The following is a 6153-nucleotide window of genomic DNA, read 5'->3' as shown; positions in this document are numbered from 1 at the left end:
ATGTTGGGTTTTTAATCTTTGAGCCATAACAGGAACTCCAGAAACAAATGAAAAACCGAGATGACGAATTAATGGCAACTAGGTCTAATGCATAACAGATACTGAAATGCCATGGGAGAAATGAACAGAAGTATCTTCTGAAGTGGTGGTGACAAAGGACAGAGGTGGCTTTTAGACAGGCAAAGGACACAAGCCAATTAGTGCACCACTTCCTTCAAATAAAAGTGAGAATCTCTTGGGACAGCCTAAGTGCCTGAGCAGACACATTTTAGAGCAGTTAATGTAATGCTTCATATTTCAGCAGAAAATTATTTCACCAGTGAAAATGACATAGAATCAGAGGCATGCTTTGCTGTGACACTTGGTAGTTGACATTTTTCCCAGTCACCACAAGTGTGAGAGCCTCATGAGGCTGAGGTCCCCCAGCTGCATGAACATCTGCACTCTCATTTCACCAAGAACATGAGCTCTGCTGGGTGCTCTCTATTCCGGGTGGAGAACTCCAATCAATTTTGTGTAGCCTAAATCAACTTGGGCATCAACCGCCCTTTTAAATGTGTCATCCCATAGAGCTGGCCCACTGGGTTTCATCTGGAAAATAACTGGTTCTTGGGCTCCTTTGTGTTTATTGCTTTTCTATTCTGCACTGTGGGGCCATATAAATTATCTCAAAGTCTTGTCAATGAAAGCCAAATTTAGAATAAGAAATTGTTCTTGGTGTTCCTTGTTTTTGGCTAAGCCTTTTTGAACTTCGGCTCAAGGAGTAAAACTATCATACTTCCAAACACAAAAACATTTTAAACATCCTGCCTTCAAATTCTGCACTTGAGAATCCAACCAAATCAGAGTGAACTGTCTAAAGATGAATATTTTTCTTAACATTTTTCAGAAACTCATTTATCTTGGAGGGTTTAAGGCAATAAGTAGGAAATATATAGAAAGCTTAATCATATTGTCTATGGGCTCCCATAGCAAAAGATGAACATATTGGAGGGGTTGATGAACAGGTGACCAGAGCCCTAGTCAGGCCATCTTGGAGGACGAGTATGGAAGAGCTTTGAGTTCTGAGAAGGGCAGTGATCCTTCCGGATGCCTATTTTTATGGTTTCTCTAATGAAAATCAAAACCTGACCAATTTGTAAAATATTAAATGCCTTTTAATATTGAAAAGATTGTTATTAAGCATAATTACTTGTGCCAATGTGATTCTTAGAATATAAGCTTTAACCAAGTGAATCTTGTTTCTGTGTTGAGAAGTTTTCAAGGGTGAGTCAACTCTTTCCTGGGTCAAGGTTTCAAGATGCTATTGTCAAGCTATCCTATAGATGATACAGATAAACATGGACTAAATGCTGGTTAAGTAAAGAAGTTTCTTAACTAGTTGAATGACTGAATATATACTGTTGATAAACTCAATTCTATCCTTAAAATCATAAAATCCATAAAATAGGGCGGGGCATACACTTCTTGCAAAAAAAAAAACATATTTGGCGCATTTTTTATGATTCATATGGATATATAGAAATCAAGTACATGCTATTTTGATGCAACTGTTTTGAAGATACTTTGACAGCCCTGTAAAATAATTTAATGCTAAAGAATGTTTCTCAAGTGCCAATTAACATAATTACCTAGACACTCACTTCCTGATCTTTGTCCTATTTCTGAGTGAATTTCAGAGGAGCAGTAAGGTCAAATTCAAGCCTGAGATGAGGCTTTGCAATGTTCATTATTCAGGTTGCTAGGGAATGAGAAAAGATGTGTTCATATTTTGATGCACCCATTTTGATATGACCAAATCAAAGTAGTCACATCAAAATCTTTTTTCCAGACCTGATTTCCATACATTCATCTGCCTCACAGATGTGGGAACAAGATGGCAACGAGGACTGATCTCTTTAGCACTCCATAAGGCATTTACTTTCCAGGTTGGCAATAATTCATTAGGGTTCTAACATTTGTGATGACAGAAAGATGGAGGGATAGCTGGTGTGCTGGTGTTAGAGTCAATATTTGATAGATCTCCATTAAGCCAGATGTTGTCTTCTTGCCTTTGGGAATATAGTTAAAGACTGCATATCAGTGCAGGTTCTTTTGTTGTAAGCAGTAAAAATAGACCCTGGCTGAGTAAGTAAGAAATGACTTTCTGTGAAGGCTACTGGGTAGCCTTCAATAGCATAAGAGGCAAACAACCACGTCTTAGGAAGACCCCAAGTCAGAGGAACTCCAGGGATCTCAATAGAGAACTCAGACTCTGCTTCTGCAGAGAAGTGGCATTGATTTCTTCACTTCCATGGGTCATCTGTCCCTCAGTGTCTCTGCACAAGTTTCAAAGCTTGTCTTATGTGCCCCCTACCCTATGATCAGGACTGTTGGGGTCATGTGGATAGAGGAGGGCCATAGCTGTCAGAAGAAAGGGGCATATGATGGGAAAAGAAGATGAAAGTAAACCTACTAAGGACCTGAGCTTTAGTCAAACATTCATTTTCAAAACTACAGGTTTGGCCTCACCTGCTTCATACAAATAAAGGGTTTTACTGGGCTGCAAACTCAACAAGAGTGTTAACACAGCCTTAAGGTCCCAGCATCTGTGAGACAGCACCTCTGCAGAGGTTCCAGCAGTGCCACGGGATCTTTGCTGTGGCACCTTGGTTGGCTCTCCACTATGATTCTGGACTCTCAGACACTTCTTCTCCTTCCTTCTCCAGCTCTAAGGATAGTAGCTGCTTCCAGAAGTTACCAGTGTCTGGCTTATCTCACTTTTGCCTCTTTGCTCCCTCTGTCTTTTGTAGCTATGTAAAAAGCTCCTGTGTTAATTTCTCTCTGTTGGAAATGTTGAGAGTATTTCTCTCTTCCTTTCTGGATTCTGACTGATGCACATACTGAAAACACAGATGACGTCCACAGCAGGATGATGAGTGAGGGAGTTTGATACCATGTCACACTTGGAATGCATGTCTTGTACAAAGGAAGACTTGGAATGTGGTCACCAGCTTCAACTATCTGAAGAGCTTTCATCTGAAAAGGGGATTATATTTATCCTGTGTAGTTCTGGAAAGCAAAACTAGGATTAGTAAGCAGACGTTTCAAGGAAGTAGGTTTCAGCTCAAAATCAGGAACAGTCCTCTAAGCCCTTGAACTACCCACAACTGAATGCACTGAGCACCTTTTGTTGGGGGTTAGTCAAGCAGAGGATTGGTTTGCATCCCTCAGAGACACTGGAGAGGTGCCCGCCTGAGTGACAAGCTGGGCCAGATCAACTCTTGAGGCCCCTGAATCCTCCTACAGAATCTATAGGCTTTACTTAAAGATTTAAGTCATTTTGTCTTAAAGATCGAGGACAAAGCTGGGGTGTTTGCTGACCTGCAGAAAACAATACCAACTATCCTCTAAGATTTATCTTGGCCATAGAGCACTTTTTTTTTTCTTTTTATGGCTGCTTCTACAGCAAATGGAAGTTCCCAGTTATAGGTCAGATCAGAGCTGCAGCTGCCCACCTACGTCACAGCCACAGCAACGTAGGATCTGAGCAGCATCTTCAAGCTATGCTGCAGCTTGCAGCAATGCCAGATCCTTACCCCACTGAGCAAGGCCAGGGATCGAACCTGCGTCCTCATGGATACTAGTCAGGTTCATTAACCACTGAATCACAATAGGTAATCTGGATTCTAGTGTTCTGATGAGGGTTGCTCACCCTTGCGAATATGATTTGATGGATCCACATTTCGAAGGCTGAGGCTTCCCATGTCAGCCCTGGATTCACAAGGATGGGGAGACAGTGATAAGGAAACTAGACAAATCTTCACAATCTTACTGAGATCTCTGCCTGCCACCATGAAAAATCCCACCCCCTTGCAATTTGTGCTACAGTTGTTGACAACTTGTGCACATCTGTACAGCCCACCCTTCTGCTGTTCGGGGCAAACAAGTCTCAAGACAGCTGTTCTCCATTCATCAGTTTAACTTTCCAGGAGCGAAACTGCCTTCAATTGCACTGTGACAGTTTGGGAGGGAGGTGGGGAGAAAGCCATTCCCCTTTGAATCCTGCTAAACCAAATATAGAAATATAACATTCTAACCTGTCACACACTCAAAAAAATGATTCTATCTACAAAACAGAAACAGATCACAGACAGGAAGAGCAGACTTGTGGTTGTGGGGGGTTGGGGGGGGGATGGACAGGGAGTTTGGATTTGGTAGATACAAACTATTTCATTTAGAATGGATAAGTAATCGGGTCCTATTGTACAGCACAGGGAACTATATCCAATCGCTTGTGATAGAACATGATGGAAGATAGTATGAGAAAAAGAATGTATATATGTATGACTGGGTCACTTTGCTGTATAGAAGAAATTGGTACAGCACTATAGATCAACTATACTCTAATTAAAAAAAAAACAAAAAAAAAAACAAAAAAACATGCAGCACTATTGACAACAGCCAAGACATGGAAACAACCCATCAACAGGTGTATATACACAATGGAATACTACTCAGCCATAAAAAAGAACGACATAATGCCATTTGCAGCAACATGGATGGAACTAGAGACTCTTATACTAAGTGAAATAAGTAAGAAAGAGAAAGACAACTATCATATGATATCACCTATAACTGGAATCTAATGTACAGCACAAATGAACGTTTCCACAGAAAAGAAAATCATAGACTTGGAGAATAGACTTGTGGCTGCCTGGGGGAGAGGGAGGGAGTGGGAGGGATTAGGAGCTTGGAGTTAATGGATGCAAACTATTGCTTTTGGAATGAATTTACAATGAGACCCTGCTGCGTAGCATTGAGAATATGTCTACATACTTACATCGCAACACAACAATGGGAGGAAAACGTATGTATACATGTATGTGTAATTTGGTCCCCATGCTGTACAGTGGGAAAAAAAATAAATAAGTAAAAAAAAAAATCATAACTTCTAGCATACTAAAAAAAGCCTTCTCTTAACACTCTCCAGTGGGAACACTGGAGAAGAGAAGGAATGCAATAAGTTACCCACAGTCCAAACCCCAGATATAAAAGGACCAGAAATTAAACTAGAGTTCATTCTGACCAGTCCAGGGATATTCCTCCCACTCAACTCAAACTTATTGCTTCAAAAGATCCCACATCACAAGAGAGAAAAGCCATAGAATTGTTTCAGTGGCGCAGTCCAACTTTCCAGTGCATGAGGACAGCAGGACATTAGTAACCTAGAAGTTGCATCTTTTGATATTACAGCCTCTCGTAAAGGATTTTACTTTCCATTCTGCTTCTCCTAAATTTGTCCCCATACTTTAGTTATTTCAATATCCATCATATGTTTTACCCTGGGCGGGGGGATGACTGCCCAGAAGTCGAAGAGAAAATGCCCAAGAAGGGATAGGCAGAGCCTGGCTTGCGCATGGGCAATTGCCCAACTCTCTGGACTCGTGCCACAGTTTAGGGACATCGGGGTACAAAACTCCTTAAAATACATATATGCCTGCACACCTAAAAGTCCATCAGGAGAAGAGAATAATTTTGATCTTAACATCCTCTTCCCACAGCCTCTCCCCAAAAGTGGGGCTCTAAGGCCATGTTCCCCTCATGAAAAGCTGTGGGTTAGACCCCAAACTAAAGGAGCAAGGCTGGGTGGATGCTGCAAAAAGGGCAGCAAAGGGCAGGAAGAGAGAGCATCATGGTGCAGTGGGAGGGGGTGGGGAGTTGAGGGCCAGAGCTTTTTTCATGGATGGGCCACCCCCTCCCCCATGGGACCAGCTCTCCTGCTGCAGGTCAGGAAACCCCTCCTCATCTTCCAGCTTGGGAGATTCAAATTGCGATGCTCATCTCATGCTCTCTGTTTCTTCTCCTTCTGACCGCCCCTCATATTCCCCCCCCTCCATGTCCCTTTATGTCCCTCGGTCCTCTCTCTGCCCACCCCTTCCAGTCTTAGGCGGCCACCTGGGGACCCTGCCATCCAGTCATTAGCTAGGGCAGCTGCTCAACCAAACAAGCTCTGAGATCCACAGCTGGGAGAGCGGAGTCCTGCCTGGAGGAGGGGGAGCCAGGGGGCTGGGGGTGGGGAGGCCCACTGAGCCTTCTCAGGTGGCCAGATGACGCCTAATTAGGCCCCCTGCTCTGGAGGCCTCACCAGATGGGCAAATGCCTGGAAGCCTT

General features: G+C 42.8%; 1 pseudogene; it reads right to left on the bottom strand.

Moving 5' to 3' along the window:
* Positions 1-313: 313 nt before the first annotated feature.
* Positions 314-5446, bottom strand: LOC125120743 (protein NipSnap homolog 3A-like; annotated as a pseudogene).
* Positions 5447-6153: the final 707 nt, after the last annotated feature.

Source organism: Phacochoerus africanus, chromosome 2, assembly GCF_016906955.1.
Source record: "Phacochoerus africanus isolate WHEZ1 chromosome 2, ROS_Pafr_v1, whole genome shotgun sequence".
In the NCBI taxonomy this organism is placed as follows: domain Eukaryota; kingdom Metazoa; phylum Chordata; class Mammalia; order Artiodactyla; family Suidae; genus Phacochoerus; species Phacochoerus africanus.
This window is presented reverse-complemented; position numbering and strand designations above follow the sequence as displayed.